The following is an 18018-nucleotide window of genomic DNA, read 5'->3' on the forward strand; positions in this document are numbered from 1 at the left end:
AATGAGAGACTAGCTGGAGGTGTCTGGACCGGCAAATTTAACTCTCATTTCCCACCAGGAAGAGGAAATAACCAAAGGCTCAGCGTGCCGTACCGGAACCAGATTAGGGCCTGAAGCCATCCTGCGGTGTTGCGGCCAGCTCAAAAGAAAGCGAGTTGAAGAAAGGAGCTCAGGGGCACTGTAATTCACAAACCTGCAGAGTTATAAATGACAGCTATCGTCCAAAAATAGACTGAAGTAAGGCTGCCAAGAGGACTTGAAAGCGGGGCAGAATTGCAGGATACCGATTTCAGGATGTAGACTGGAATTGCATTGAAAGCGTAGGAAAAGAGGCAGAACGTCCACAATGATGCACTTTGCCAAAAGGGCATATGCATTTTTTCCTGAATATATTCAGGAAAAAACGCATACGCCCATTTTGGCCAACCAAGCAAGCTTGCAAAGGAAATCTGCACTACAATGAAGTCTCACTTCCCCCCGGTCAAAAGGGCCATCAGAATAAAGTGTAAAATCCAGAAAGGCAGGACAGGCCATGGAGAACTGGGAGCCTTGTTATGCTGATGGGCGGGATGTAAATTGCCAACAGCCACTCTGGAGAAGTGTATGGTGTTTCCTGAAACATCTAAAAAACAAAGCAACAGAGCCTAGGGCACTTCCACTTATGGTCCTATAGCTTAGGGAAATTAATATCAAAAACACACAGCAACCCCAAAATTTGGGACGGCTCTTTTTACAGGAATCTCTTCTACGGCACAAATTAAATATCCCAGAGAGCAAATAATGGATAAAGAAGTTGCGGTACTTATGTACAACAGAATACCACTCTGCAATGAAATCTATGTCACCAGGCCCGTACCAGCATAATGAGTGGATTGAGGCACGATGATTCTAAGTGAAATAAGTCACACAGAAAAAGAAACATCATAAGGTATCACTAATACACGGAATGTGAACTTGGCTACACATGAACTGAATTACAAAACAGAACAGGGTCTCAAATTTAGAAAACCAACTTATGCCTGCTTAAGGGGGAAGGTGAGTTGGGGTGCTGCATAAAAGCAGAGTTTGAAATTAGCACAGATACCGTTCCATAAGCCAAATATGTAATAGACAATAGCTACCCCTTGCTCAACGAAATGGATTCAACAATGAGGTATCACCTCACACCTGGTAGAATAGACATCATTGAAAATCTACAAACAAAAAATGCTGGAAAGGGTGTGGAGAAAAGGAACCCTCTCCCACTATTGTTGGGAATATAAATTGATACAGTCATTATGGAGAACAATATGGAATTTCTTAAGAAACTAACAATAGAATTACCATATGATACAGCAATCCCAGTACTGGACATATACCCAGACAAAACCATAAATCAAAAAGAGTCATTCACCGCAATATTCATTGCATCACTATTTACAATATCGAGGTAATGGAAGCAACCTAAATGCCCACAGACAGACGAATGCATAAAGCTGCGGTACATATATAAAATGGAATATTACTAAGCCATGAAAAGGAATGAAATTGGGTCATTTGTAGAGACGTCGATGGATCTAGAGACTGTCATACAGAGTGAAGTAAGTCAGAAAGAGAAAAACAAATCTTGTATATTCATGCATATATGTGGAAGCTAGAAAAACTGTACAGATTAACCATTTTGCAAGGCATAAATAGAGCAACAGATGTAGACAACAAACGTATGGACAACAAGGGGGGAAAGCTGTTGGGGGGTGGTGGTGGGAGGAGTTGAGAGACTGGGATTGGCATGTATACATTTATATGTATAAAATAGATAACCAATAAGAACCTGCTGTATAAAAATATAAAATAAAATTCAAAATTAAAAAGAAATAAAATTTAAAAAATAAAACAGAAAAAACAATTATTCCCTGCACACACATGTATTTATATGAATAAATTATTTCCATGCTTATATCTGTAAATACAAAAAAGAGGAATAAAATCTACCTTGAACCAAAAATGAAAAAGAGAAAAAAAACACAGAACCCACCAGTTACACAGAGGAAAACCGTATCAGTGCACTTGCTCCAGTTGTAAACAATTCTGAAGTTGGTCAGTGGTGGGGAATCGTCTCCCATTCAGCCAGCAGCCCCCACGCAACAAGCGTCCTCATTGCAAAGCTGGGGCACCGTGCCGAGGCATCTGTGAGTAAACGTGAGCTGAGCCCCAGGCCAGTTGCTGCTGAACTATTCCCACCCGTCCCAGGTAAAACACCTGAATATATACAAGGACTTGAAAGCCTAGAGGAAGGGCCATAGAGCCACACGAGTGACAGCATGCCGGCCGACTTGGTGCCTGCAGGCCAGCCAGGATGGTCCTGGCCCTGGGTGCTCTTCTGGAAGATTTCCATTTCCCTGCCTGAGATACCCGTCCTGTCCCTGCCCCCACTGCTTTTTTCCTTCCTCACCTCTGCCCAGGGAGAAATTCCGGCAGCAGGTATGGGTGACACATCCTCTTCTTTAGCAGGTGGCAGCCTGGCAACTGCTGCAGAAAGTCCAGCAGAGCCCCACTCACACTGGGCCACCCACAAAGCCGTGGCCTCTCACTCCCTCCCACCAGCCCAGCCCCGAGACTGCTGACAGGGCAGAGAAAATGGCGTCAGGCACGGCTGCAGGGGCTCTTGCTGCCTGGAGTGGTATTTATATTGATCTCAACCCAGGCACACCTGGGGAGGGCTGGCCGGCACGGTAAGGCTGCCCAGGTCAGCCAATCATCACCCCTCAGGGGCTCACAGTTGCAGAAAATGGAACTTGCTGAACCGGCCAGGTCCAAGGAACAGGTGTGGGCTCCTGAGAGTCAGGATAGACAAGGGGCTGCAGCTTTGGCTTGTTTTCTAATCATTTTATCTGGCCCATGAGTGGGAGACAACTTCAAGAAAACCCTCTCCTAATGAGAGGAACCCAGGAGTCAGGGAGAGGAGGGGTGGGTGGTGGTTGGAGACAGAGGCCTGGTGCCCCGGGTGCAGTGGAAGTCTCTGGAAGACCAGGTGGAGGGAGGCCTCACGGAGTGATGCCCAGGGTCACAGAGCTGTCGCAGCTGCTGTTTGTTAGTTCAAGTCCTGCTCTGAGGTGCTCTGTGTCAGCTCTGAGCGACAGGTGAGCTGGGGGTGCTCTGCAATGAGGGCTATGTGCACGGTTCCTGTGTGCCCAGCCCTGCCACGGTACCTGCAAGGGTAGCTCTGTATCCTGGGAGGGGCCTGACCATGAGAGCCCCGTGGGCTGGGGTGGGGGTGGGGTACCTGCCCAGGTGAGCTCCATATTCTGGGATTGGTCTGACCACGAGAGCCCCATGGGCTGCTGGGGACCTGGTAAAGGATGTCAGGACAGTCAGTGAAGCCACCGAGGATATACCTCCAGTTGCTCCTAATTCCTACACCCTGCTGGTCATTCTACCAACCACCAGGACATGGTATTCTGTATTAGTCTTCAATGATGCCTTCTTTTGTATTCCATTAGTCCCAGAGTCACAAGAAATTTTGGCTTGTGAGTGGCAGGACTCAACATACAACTAAAACAATACTTCCGGGCCATCTGGCCCCAAGGGTGCAAAAATTCCCACACCATCTTTGGGGAAAGCTTAGCTAAAGACCTAAAAGTTCTACCTCTGGAAAAGGAAACCCTCCTTCAATATGCAGACGACATTCTGATCACCAGCCCTACTAAGGAGGCCTCTGAACTACCAAGCCAATAAAGGATAGAAGTTGTCCAAGAAAAAGCTCAAATATCACAGACTGCGGTGACCTGCCTGGGCTTCATTCTCACAGAAGGTCAGAGAAGCCCATCCCAGGAAAGGGAAGAAACCATTTTCAGCCTTACCCCTTTCTAAAACTAGAAGACAGCTTAGGGGTTCCTGGGGAGGCCAGGGTTTGCTGCTTCTGGATCCCTAGCTACAGTCTACTAGCTGGGCCTCTATATGAAACACTGAAAGGAAAAGATGATGATCCTTTTGAATAGAATCCAGAAGTGGCCTTTCAAGAATGGAAAGAGCAGTCAATTCAGACCCTTGCCCTGGAACTCCCCAATTTAGCTAAACCCTTTGACCTTTACATTCCCGGTGAAAGGTGAATCGCCATTGGAGAATTAGTGCAAAAACTGGGACCACTTGAAATGGAACAATGCAAGAATGCCATCCAGGTAGGATAAACTACGGTCACTAAGGGGCTTGGCCCACTGCCACATCTGGCCAAGATACTGGCGGTATCTAAAAACCTGGAAATCAGCAGCCCAAAAGGCCACCTCCCTCCTAAGGGAAAAGGACCCCACGTGGTGATCCTAACCACCAACCATGCCCTGAAGTTGCAGGGTTCGCTCCGTGGGCACACCGACCTCGAGTGAGGAGGCCCTCCAACTCCAACATCCAGAGAGATAACCGGGGGCAACAGGGCACCATGACGACTCGTGTGAACATCACTTGACCTGGAGTTTCTCTCATAAAACAACAAGAGTGTGTCCCAAAAGAGTAGACTACTGCTTGCAGGACTTACTGCACCCAGAGGGGAGCTAATAATCTTGGCGGGGGAACAGTATACCACACTGTCACCATAGAAAAGCCTACAGACACCGTGATGATGGTGGCCAATAAGACCGGCTGGACTCCTGTTTACTTCAAAAGGCTGTTGACTCAGTAGCCATCATGGTCCTTGATCACCACTGACCCTGGACTGTCTGGGAGTTGAGCGGGCAGGGCTCTGACACCTGGTGCTGTTTGTACGTTAATTCAGGGGCCTAACTGAAGAAAGCGCAGACTACTGGTCAGAGCATCTAGGCTGGCAGAGACGGTCAGCCTAAGGTGGCCGAACAAATGTGGGGCGGGGTGAAACCGGCCCCCACAGCGTCTCTGCACATCTCTTTCCTGGACCCTTAAAGGTCATTAGAATCTATAACACTTCCAATGCTGGTGCTCAGGTGGACGAGCAGGGAGGCAGGGGTCCTGGGGACAATCAACGTCACCGGGAGGCTGCTGGGGAGAAGCTCTGACCCTCGCCCCAGGGTATGAGGGCTCCCAACTCAGCACTCAGCAGTTACAGAAGAAGGGTCTGCACCCTCAGCACTCCAAGAATGAGGAACGGGACAAAAGGCAGAGGAGGGGTTTGTCCCCAGCAAAGCCCATTAAAAATCCCTGGGAGATAAAAATAGAATCTGGGCAATAAAGTCAAGTCTAACCTTTTTTATCCTTTGTGCTTTGTCTAATTTCACGTGCTCCTAGGGTCCCGCATGCAGAGGTTCCACACCCGGCACTTCAGACCAGATTTCCTAGTGCAGAATGGCTGGGTCGACACCTCAGCTCCTGGGGCCCAGTGCAGACTCCACGATATAGAGCCTGAGCTACAGCCAACCCGGCCCTCGAGAGCTCCGCCGCCTCCCTCCCTCCCACTGACTCTGACAGGATCTCTACACAGCATCCCAGCCCACAGCCCACGGGGTAGTGCATGCTCTCACCTCTCCATTCTCTGATCAAAATATAAAGTTTCCTTTGCTTGTGAACCAAACTCAGTCTCGATCTGTTGGCCCCAATGACACTGGGCAGGGGGACACTTGTTGGGGTCCACTCTGGAGGATCAGTAACAGAAATTGAGACTATTGTAACCTCAATGAACAGATGTGTGAGCCAAACTGTAGTTAACATAGAACAGTGTATCAGGCTCGGGTAAAATAAGATGTTTTTAACACTTCCATTTGATATTTCCATCACTTTTTATAAGCAAGTTCAGTGAAAAGGTTTGTCTTATTTGTCAGGTCAATATTAGAGAAACGAAGTGATTTCTTTCCAAGGATGTACAGCTAATAATCTTGGTTAAACCTTCAATCTTGTTTTAAATGCTTTTCCATTGAAAATGATACCTCTCTTTCAGCTCCCCCATTTCTGAGAAGTATAAAATCTTATAATTTATTATTACCAAAGGGGAAAGGTGGGAGGAGGGATAAATTAACAGTTTGGAATGAACACATACACACTGCTATGTATAAAATAGATCATCAACAAGGAACTACTGTATAGCACAGGGAACTACACTCAACATTTTGCAATAACCTATAAGGGGAAATAATCTGAAAAAGAATAGATATTTTTATTGACATCATCTATCAATGACAGTTAAAGTGTAGCCTAAGGGAAGCTGGTGGTGAGTGCTTCTGACCCTGAAGACTTCAATCATCTAAAGTTTGGACTCTGCCTACTTCCCAAGGCCCTTAATGAACATATGTGTAGCTGTAGCTTAAAAAATTCCCCAGTTTGGGTTTCGGGGAGACACTGATTTTGAAAAAGCCCTGGTGTTCTCCTTACATGAATGGGACTCTTCCTACTGCTAAAACATGTCTGTCACACCCAGAGGATGGTATACCGTCTGATCGGGAAGAGTTTGGAAAAGGCATCTCATCTCCTCATCTCCTGGTGCTCGGGTTCACCCCTCCAGCGTCTTTACTAACAGTCTCCCCACTTGGAGATGTCAGCACTGTCAACATCCTGTTGCATACAGTTTGGAATTTGTCCAGAGGATGAAGCGGAAGGATGAGGAACAATGAGAGACAAGTCCTAGGTGTTCAGACAGGCACATGTCACTCTAATTTCCAATCAGGAAGACGAATTGACCAAAGGCTAGGGTTGCCCATGGAAACAGTATAGGGCTTGAGGAAATCCCGCTGCTTTGTGGCCAGTTCCCATAAACACGAGTTGAACAATGGAACTCAGGGGCAGTAAAATTCACAAAACTGCAGAGTTGAAAATATCCATCACTGAAAAATGTCTTGAGGAGAGTCAGAGAAAAGGACTTGTAAGCAAGGGAGAATGGCAGGAAAGGGATTTGAGGAGGTAGAAAGGACTCGCCATTAAGCACAAGAAAAGGAGCTGAACATTGCCAACATTGCAGTTGGCCAAAAAGGGTGTATGCGTTCTTTTCTGTATATATTCAAGAAAAGGGCATACACTTTTTTAGCCAACCAAACAGGTGGGCACTGGAAGTCAATACTACAAAAGATATCACTTCGCATCAGTCAGAAGAGCCATCCTCATAAAGCGTAAACAACAGAAATGCAGGACAGGGCAACGAGAAGAGGGAGCCCTGTGAGACTTATAGTGGAAATGTATATTGCCAACGGCCATTCTGGAGAAGTGTATTGTGTTTACTAAAGCATCTAAAAAATGAGCTACAGAGCATAGGGCACTTGCACTCATGGGCGTATATCTTGGGAAAAACAAAAATCGAGAGGACACAGGCACCCCAATGTTTACCCCCTCTCTGTTTAAAAGATCCTCGACTAGGATATAACTTAAATGTCTCTGGAGGGAAAAAATGGATAGAGATGTGGTACTTAGGTAGAGTGGAATATTATTCAGCCTGGAAATCAATGAAATATGGCCAGTTGTAACAACTCCGGAGGAGTTACGTATGATCATTCTAAGTGACAGAATTCAAAAAGAAAAAGACACATATCATAAGATATCACTTAAAGGTGGAATCCAAAATGGCTACACATGAAATAAATTACAAAACAAAAACATAGTCAAATATGTAGAAAACACGCATAAGGCTGCTAAACGGGAAAGGTGGGGAGGGGTGAGGCATCATCCAGGAGGTTGAAATTAGCAAAGATACCATTCCAAATACCAAACTGATAATCAACAAGGCCTACACGGTAGCTAAAAGAACTGCACTCAGCACACTCAAGTCACCGGAAAAGAATATATACGACTGGTAAGAATCTGAAAAAGAATTTATTGATGTCTCTCTGTACGTGAATCAAGTGGATGTACAGCAGCAAGAAACAGAGCTTTGAAAATCAGCTGTAACCAATATAGTAATAAATTGAAAAAAATAAACGACAGAGAGACAGAGAAAACCTCTTACAACTTTTCCTCAGGGACGGTGATGCAACATGGATTGAACACATCTAGACCCACAGCAGGATGAGACATAAGGCTGGAAACTGTTTGCGCTAAGAGAAATGTGAGGTTGGGTGAGGAAATGCACACCCTTTAAAGTAATACTACCTGGTACCCATTCAATGGGTCCCAAATCTGCAGGTTCAAGGGATCTTCCTACAGCTAAAACATGCATGGAAAACCCAGAGGACTGTACACCATGTGATCGGGAGATGTGTCTAAAATGCACCTCATTTATCCTCTCCTGGTGCTCCTGTTCACCATTCCAGCCACGCTACTTAGAATCTCCCCACTTGGAGAATCAGCACATTTAAACTTCTGTTTCACACATTTTGCAAATTGTGAGGAGGATGAACGGGAAGAGGGGGAACCAATGAGAGAAGAGTTGTAGGGGTTTGGACGGGCACATATCACTCTAATTTCCCATTAAGAATAAGAATTAAAGAAAGGCTCAGCCTGCCTCGCCGGAGCCAAAATAGGGCCTGAAGCAATCCTGCGGGTTTGAGGCCAGCTCACAAAAGAGCAACTTAAAAAATGGAGCTCAGGGTCACTGCAATTCACAAACCTGCAGAGTTATAAATGAAAACTAACGTCCAAAAATATGTTGAGGTAAGGCAAAGAAGAGGATCTGAATGCAAGACAGAATTGCAAGAAACAGATTTCAAGAGATAGATTGGACTCGGCTTTAACGCACATGAAAAGCGGCAGAATTTCGACAATGATGCAGTTGGCCCAAAAGGGCGTATGCGTTTTTTCCTGATTATATCCAGGAAAAAACGCATACGCACTTTATGGGCAACGAAGCAAGCAAGCAATGCAAATGTGCACAACAAAGAAGTCTCACTTCCCACCGGTCAAAAGGGCCATCCTAAAAAATTGTAAAAACCAGAAATGCAGGACAGACCATGGAGAACAGGGAGCCTTTATACGCTGATGGGCAGTGTGTGAACTGCCGAGAGCCACTCTGGAGAAGTGTATGGTGGTTCCTAAATCATCTAAAAAACAGAGCTACAGAGCATAGGACACTTCCAATCATGGGAGTATATCTAGGGAAGTCTAAAAATCAACAAGACACAAGCACACCACAGTTTAGGGCTACTCTGTTTACAAGAACCTCAACTTCAGTACACCTTAAATATCCCAGGAAAGAGAACAATGGATAAAGAAGATGTGGTACTTATGTACAATGGAATATCTCTTCACCATGAAATCAATGTAATAAGGCTAGTAGAAGGATAAAGAGTGGATTTAGGTCCGATAATACTACTTGAAATAAGTCAAACAGAAAAAGAAACATATCATAAGATATCACTTATAGAGGGAGGGTAAATATGGCTGCACAAGAAATGAATTACAGAACAGAACAGTGTCTCACATTTAGAAAACACACTTATGTCAGCTTAAGGGGAAAGGAGAGGTGGGGTGATGCATAAAACCAGAGTTTGAAATTAGCACAGATACCGTTCAATAAACCAAATAGGTATTAGACAAGATCTACACCTTGCTCAATGAACTGGCCTCAACACACCCTATACACTGCAGAGAAATATATCTGAGTAATAAGAATCTTAAAACCCATGTATTGATATATCTCCATAAGGGAATCAAGTGTGTGCAGAGCGGCACAAACACAGCAGTGAAAATGAGCTAAACCCCATTATAGAAATAAATTTTAAAAACAAAACGCTGAAACAATGAAAGAGAGAAAAATTCTTACAAAATTCGCTCAGGGGCTGTGATGCAACCTGGATTGACCACATATAAACCCACAGCTGGATAAGACATAAGGCTGGACACTTGGGGCTGACAGGATTGGTGAGCTTTGGTGAGCAACTGCCGAAAGTTTAATGCAATACTTCATGCTACTCAGTCCAAGGGTCCCAACACTCCAGGTTGAAGGGAATCTTCCTACAGCTAAACCATGCTTGGGAAACCCAGCGACTGGTATACCATATGATCGGGAAAGGTTTCTAAAACGCACCTCATTTTTCCTCTCCTGGGGCTCCGGATCGACATTCCAGCCGCTTTACTAACAACATCCCCACATGGAGTCAATGCCTTTAAGTTCTGGTATCGCACAGTCTGCAGTTAGTGCAGAGGATGAATGGGAATAGGGGGAACCAGTGAGAAACTAGCTGTAGCGGTTTCAATGGGCACATGTCACTCTAATATCACATCAGTAAGAAGAATTAACCAAAGGCACAGCAAGGTGCCCCAGAAGAAAAATAGGGCTTCAAGGAATCCTGTGGTTATGGGGCAAGACCACAAAAATAAGAGCTAAAAAATGGAGCTAAGGGCCACTGCAATTCAAAAACCTGCAGAGTTATAAAGGCCAACTATTTTTAAAAAATATATTGAGGTAAGGCTATGAAGAGGCATTGAAAGCAAGGCAGAATTGCAGGAAACCGATTTCAGGAGGTAGACTGGAATTGCATTGAAAACATATGAAGAGAGTCAGAAACTCGACAATGATGCACATGGCCAAAAAGGGCGTATGTGTTTTTTCCTGAATATATTCAGGAAAAAACGCATACGCACTTTTTGGCCAACCAAGCAAGCTTGCAAAGGAAATCTGCACTACAATGAAGTCTCACTTCCACCTGGTCAAAAGGGCCATCTGAAAAAAGTGTAAAATCCATAAAGGCACGACAGGCCATGGAGAACTGGGAGCCTTCTTATGCTGATGGGCGGGATGTAAATTGCCAACAGCCACTCTGGAGAAGTGTATGGTGTTTCCTGAAACATCTAAAAAAAAAAGCAACAGAACCTAGGGCACTTCCACTTATGGTCCTATAGCTTAGGGAAATTAAAATCAAAAAGACACAGCCACCCCAAAGTTTGGGACGGCTCTGTTTACAAGAACCTCGTTAACGGTACAAGTTCAATATCGCAGAAAGTGAAAAATGGATAAAGAACTTGTGGTACTTACGTACAATGCAATATCACTCAGCAATGAAATCTATGTCATCAGGCCTGTAGCAGCATAATGAGTGGATTCAGGTATGATGATTCGAACTGAAATAAGTCACACAGAAAAGAAACATCATAAGGTATCACTAATACACAGAATGTGAACTTGGCTACACATGAACTGAATTACAAAACAGAACAGTGTCTCAAGTTTAGAAAACCAACTTACGCTTGCTTAACGGGGAAGGTGAGTTGGGGTGCTGCATAAAACCAGAGATTGAAATGAGCACAGATAAAGTTCCTTAAGCCAAATATGGAATAGACAAGAGCTACTCCTTGCTCAACGAAATGGACTCAACACCGCATATTAAACGCCTAAGAATGTACCTGACTAGTAAGTATCTTAAAACCTATGGATTGCTATGTCTCCGAAAGAGAATCAAGCATGTGTACAGGGGCATAAACGCAGCAGTGATAGGATTGGAGAGGATCGGTGAGCAAATGAAGACCCTTTGAAGTCATATTGCATGGTACCCATTCCACGGGATTCAACTACCCAGGTTTAAGGTATTCTTCCTTCAGCTAAAACATGCATGTGGAACCTAGAGTATGATCAATCATGTGATCGGGAGACGTGTTCAAATATGTCTCAGATTTCGTACCCTGGTCCTCGGGTGCAACATTCCAGATGCTTTACTAACACTCTCCCGACTTGGAGAGTCATTCCCTTTAACCTCATGTTTGGCCCAGTTTGCAATTTCTGCGGAAGATGAACAGGAATAGCGAGAACCAATGGAGACTAGCTGGAGGTGTCTGGACGGGCAAATTTAACTCTCATTTCCTATCAGGAAGAGGAATTAACCAAAGGCTCAGCGTGCCATGCCAGAACCAGATTAGGGCTTGAAGCCATCCTGCGGTGTTGCGGCCAGGTCACAAGAAAGCGAGTTGAAGAAAGGAGCTCAGGGGCACTGTAATTCACAAACCTGCAGAGTTATAAATGACAGCTATCGTCCAAAAATAGACTGAAGTAAGGCTGCCAAGAGGACTTGAAAGCGGGGCAGAATTGCAGGAAACCGATTTCAGGAGGTAGACTGGAATTACATTGAAAGCATAGGAAAAGAGGCAGAACGTCCACAATGATGCACTTGGCCAAAAAGGGCGTATGCGTTTTTTCCTGAATATATTCAGGAAAAAACGCATACGCCCTTTTTGGCCAACCAAGCAAGCTTGCAAAGGAAATCTGCACTACAATGAAGTCTCACTTCCCCCCGGTCAAAAGGGCCATCTGAAAAAAGTGTAAAATCCAGAAAGGCAGGACAGGCCATGGAGAACTGGGAGCCTTGTTATGCTGATGGGCGGGATGTAAATTGCCAACAACCACTCTGGAGAAGTGTATGGTGTTTCCTGAAACATCTAAAAAACAAAGCAACAGAGCCTAGGGCACTTCCACTTATGGTCCTATAGCTTAGGGAAATTAAAATCAAAAAGGCACAGCCACCCCAAAGTTTGGGACGTCTCTGTTTACAAGAACCTCGTTTACAGTATAAGTTCAACATCGCAGAAAGTGAAAAATGGAGAAAGAAGTTGTGGTATTTACTTACAAAGCAATATCACTCAGCAATGAAATCTGTGTCATCAGGCCCTTAGCAGCACAATGAGTGGATTCAGGTATGATGACTCTAACTGAAATAAGTCACACAGAAAAAGAAACATCATAAGATATCAGTAATACACGGAATGTAAACTTGGCTACACAGGAACTGAATTACAGAACAGAACAGGGTCTCAAATTTAGAAAACCAACTTATGCTTGCTTAAGGGTAAAGGTGAGTTGGGGTGCTGCATAAAACCAGAGATTGAAATGAGCACAGATAAATTTCCTTAAGTCAAATATGGAATAGACAAGAGCTACTCCTTGCTCAACGAAATGGACTCAACACCGCATATTAAACGCCTAAGAATGTACCTGACTAGTAAGTATCGTAAAACCTATGGATTGCTATGTCTCCAAAAGAGAATCAAGCGTGTGTACAGGGGCATAAACACAGCAGTGATAGGATTGGAGAGGTTCGGTGAGCAAATGAAGACCCTTTGAAGTCATATTGCATGGTACCCATTCCACGGGTTTCAACTACCCATGTTTTAGGTATTCTTCCTTCAGCTAAAACATGCATGTGGAACCCAGAGTATGATCAATCATGTGATCGGGAGACGTGTTCAAATATGTCTCAGTTTTCCTCCCCTGGTACTCGGGTGCAACATTCCAGACGCTTTACTAACACTCTCCCCACTTGGAGAGTCAGCGCCTTTAACCTCCTGTTTGGCCCAGTTTGCAATTTCTGCGGAAGATGAACAGGAATAGCGAGAACCAATGAGAGGCTAGCTGGAGGTGTCTGGACGGGCAAATTTAACTCTCATTTCCCACCAGGAAGAGGAAATAACCAAAGGCTCAGCATGCCGTACCGAAACCAGATTAGGGCCTGAAGCCATCCTGCGGTGTTGCGGCCAGCTCAAAAGAAAGCGAGTTGAAGAAAGGAGCTCAGGGGCACTGTAATTCACAAACCTGCAGAGTTATAAATGACAGCTATCGTCCAAAAATAGACTGAAGTAAGGCTGCCAAGAGGACTTGAAAGCGGGGCAGAATTGCAGGATACCGATTTCAGGAGGTAGACTGGAATTGCATTGAAAGCGTAGGAAAAGAGGCAGAACGTCCACAATGATGCACTTTGCCAAAAGGGCATATGCGTTTTTTCCTGAATATATTCAGGAAAAAACGCATACGCCCTTTTTGGCCAACCAAGCAAGCTTGCAAAGGAAATCTGCACTACAATGAAGTGTCACTTCCCCCCGGTCAAAAGGGCCATCAGAATAAAGTGTAAAATCCAGAAAGGCAGGACAGGCCATGGAGAACTGGGAGCCTTGTTATGCTGATGGGCGGGATGTAAATTGCCAACAGACACTCGGGAGAAGTGTATGGTGTTTCCTGAAACATCTAAAAAACAAAGCAACAGAGCCTAGGGCACTTCCACTTATGGTCCTTTAGCTTAGGGAAATTAATATCAAAAAGACACAGCAACCCCAAAATTTGGGACGGCTATTTTACAGGAATCTCTTCTACGGCACAAGTTAAATATCCCAGAGAGCAAATAATGGATAAAGAAGTTGCGGTACTTATGTACAACAGAATACCACTCAGCAATGAAATCTATGTCACCAGGCCCGTACCAGCATAATGAGTGGATTGAGGCACGATGATTCTAAGTGAAATAAGTCACACAGAAAAAGAAACATCATAAGGTATCACTAATACACGGAATGTGAACTTGGCTACACATGAACTGAATTACAAAACAGAACAGGGTCTCAAGTTTAGAAAACCAACTTATGCCTGCTTAAGGGGGAAGGTGAGTTGGGGTGCTGCATAAAAGCAGAGTTTGAAATTAGCACAGATACCGTTCCATAAGCCAAATATGTAATAGACAAGAGCTACCCCTTGCTCAACGAAATGGATTCAACAATGAGGTATCACCTCACACCTGGTAGAATAGGCATCATTGAAAATCTACAAACAGAAAATGCTGGAAAGGGTGTGGAGAAAAGGAACCCTCTCCCACTATTGTTGGGAATATAAATTGATACAGTCATTTTGGAGAACAATATGGAATTTCTTAAGAAACTAACAATAGAATTACCATATGATACAGCAATCCCAGTACTGGACATATACCCAGACAAAACCATAAATCAAAAAGAGTCATTCACCGCAATGTTCATTGCATCACTATTTACAATATCGAGGTAATGGAAGCAACCTAAATGCCCACAGACAGACGAATGCATAAAGCTGTGGTACATATATAAAATGGAATATTACTAAGCCATGAAAAGGAATGAAATTGGGTCATTTGTAGAGACGTCGATGGATCTAGAGACTGTCATACAGAGTGAAGTAAGTCAGAAAGAGAAAAACAAATCTTGTATATTCATGCATATATGTGGAACCTAGAAAAACTGTACAGATTAACCATTTTGCAAGGCATAAATAGAGCAACAGATGTAGACAACAAACGTATGGACAACAAGGGGGGAAAGCTGTTGGGGGGTGGTGGTGGGAGGAGTTGAGAGACTGGGATTGGCATGTATACATTTATATGTATAAAATAGATAACCAATAAGAACCTGCTGTATAAAAATATAAAATAAAATTCAAAATTAAAAAGAAATAAAATTTAAAAAATAAAACAGAAAAAACAATTATTCCCTGCACATACATGTATTTATATGAATAAATTATTCCCATGCTTATATCTGTAAATACAAAAAAGAGGAATAAAATCTACCTTGAACCAAAAACGAAAAAGAGAAAAAAAACACAGAACCCACCAGTTACACAGAGGAAAACCGTATCAGGGCACTTGCTCCAGTTGTAAACAATTCTGAAGTTGGTCAGTGGTGGGGAATCGTCTCCCATTCAGCCAGCAGCCCCCACGCAACAAGCGTCCTCATTGCAAAGCTGGGGCACCGTGCCGAGGCATCTGTGAGTAAACGTGAGCTGAGCCCCAGGCCAGTTGCTGCTGAACTATTCCCACCCGTCCCAGGTAAAACACCTGAATATATACAAGGACTTGAAAGCCTAGAGGAAGGGCCATAGAGCCACACGAGTGACAGCATGCCGGCCGACTTGGTGCCTGCAGGCCAGCCAGGATGGTCCTGGCCCTGGGTGCTCTTCTGGAAGATTTCCATTTCCCTGCCTGAGATACCCGTCCTGTCCCTGCCCCCACTGCTTTTTTCCTTCCTCACCTCTGCCCAGGGAGAAATTCCAGCAGCAGGTATGGGTGACACATCCTCTTCTTTAGCAGGTGGCAGCCTGGCAACTGCTGCAGAAAGTCCAGCAGAGCCCCACTCACACTGGGCCACCCACAAAGCCGTGGCCTCTCACTCCCTCCCACCAGCCCAGCCCCGAGACTGCTGACAGGGCAGAGAAAATGGCGTCAGGCACGGCTGCAGGGGCTCTTGCTGCCTGGAGTGGTATTTATATTGATCTCAACCCAGGCACACCTGGGGAGGGCTGGCCGGCACGGTAAGGCTGCCCAGGTCAGCCAATCATCACCCCTCAGGGGCTCACAGTTGCAGAAAATGGAACTTGCTGAACCGGCCAGGTCCAAGGAACAGGTGTGGGCTCCTGAGAGTCAGGATAGACAAGGGGCTGCAGCTTTGGCTTGTTTTCTAATCATTTTATCTGGCCCATGAGTGGGAGACAACTTCAAGAAAACCCTCTCCTAATGAGAGGAACCCAGGAGTCAGGGAGAGGAGGGGTGGGTGGTGGTTGGAGACAGAGGCCTGGTGCCCCGGGTGCAGTGGAAGTCTCTGGAAGACCAGGTGGAGGGAGGCCTCACAGAGTGATGCCCAGGGTCACAGACCTGTCGCAGCTGCTGTTTGTTAGTTCAAGTCCTGCTCTGAGGTGCTCTGTGTCAGCTCTGAGCGACAGGTGAGCTGGGGGTGCTCTGCAATGAGGGCTATGTGCACGGTTCCTGTGTGCCCAGCCCTGCCACGGTACCTGCAAGGGTAGCTCTGTATCCTGGGAGGGGCCTGACCACGAGAGCCCCGTGGGCTGGGGTGGGGGTGGGGTACCTGCCCAGGTGAGCTCCATATTCTGGGATTGGTCTGACCACGAGAGCCCCATGGGCTGCTGGGGACCTGGTAAAGGATGTCAGGACAGTCAGTGAAGCCACCGAGGATATACCTCCAGTTGCTCCTAATTCCTACACCCTGCTGGTCATTCTACCAACCACCAGGACATGGTATTCTGTATTAGTCTTCAATGATGCCTTCTTTTGTATTCCATTAGTCCCAGAGTCACAAGAAATTTTGGCTTGTGAGTGGCAGGACTCAACATACAACTAAAACAATACTTCCGGGCCGTCTGGCCCCAAGGGTGCAAAAAATTCCCACACCATCTTTGGGGAAAGCTTAGCTAAAGACCTAAAAGTTCTACCTCTGGAAAAGGAAACCCTCCTTCAATATGCAGACGACATTCTGATCACCAGCCCTACTAAGGAGGCCTCTGAACTACCAAGCCAATAAAGGATAGAAGTTGTCCAAGAAAAAGCTCAAATATCACAGACTGCGGTGACCTGCCTGGGCTTCATTCTCACAGAAGGTCAGAGAAGCCCATCCCAGGAAAGGGAAGAAACCATTTTCAGCCTTACCCCTTTCTAAAACTAGAAGACAGCTTAGGGGTTCCTGGGGAGGCCAGGGTTTGCTGCTTCTGGATCCCTAACTACAGTCTACTAGCTGGGCCTCTATATGAAACACTGAAAGGAAAAGATGATGATCCTTTTGAATAGAATCCAGAAGTGGCCTTTCAAGAATGGAAAGAGCAGTCAATTCAGACCCTTACCCTGGAACTCCCTAATTTAGCTAAACCCTTTGACCTTTACATTCCCGGTGAAAGGTGAATCGCCATTGGAGAATTAGTGCAAAAACTGGGACCACTTGAAATGGAACAATGCAAGAATGCCATCCAGGTAGGATAAACTACGGTCACTAAGGGGCTTGGCCCACTGCCACATCTGGCCAAGATACTGGCGGTATCTAAAAACCTGGAAATCAGCAGCCGAAAAGGCCACCTCCCTCCTAAGGGAAAAGGACCCCACGTGGTGATCTTAACCACCAACCATGCCCTGAAGTTGCAGGGTTCGCTCCGTGGGCACACCGACCTCGAGTGAGGAGGCCCTCCAACTCCAACATCCAGAGAGATAACCGGGGGCAACAGGGCACCATGACGACTCGTGTGAACATCACTTGACCTGGAGTTTCTCTCATAAAACAACAAGAGTGTGTCCCAAAAGAGTAGACTACTGCTTGCAGGACTTACTGCACCCAGAGGGGAGCTAATAATCTTGGCGGGGGAACAGTATACCACACTGTCACCATAGAAAAGCCTACAGACACCGTGATGATGGTGACCAATAAGACCGGCTGGACTCCTGTTTACTTCAAAAGGCTGTTGACTCAGTAGCCATCATGGTCCTTGATCACCACTGACCCTGGACTGTCTGGGAGTTGAGCGGGCAGGGCTCTGACACCTGGTGCTGTTTGTACGTTAATTCAGGGGCCTAATTGAAGAAAGCGCAGACTACTGGTCAGAGCATCTAGGCTGGCAGAGACGGTCAGCCTAAGGTGGCCGAACAAATGTGGGGCGGG

The sequence above is a fragment of the Stenella coeruleoalba genome (assembly GCF_951394435.1).
Source record: "Stenella coeruleoalba genome assembly, chromosome: 6".
Lineage (NCBI taxonomy): Eukaryota > Metazoa > Chordata > Mammalia > Artiodactyla > Delphinidae > Stenella > Stenella coeruleoalba.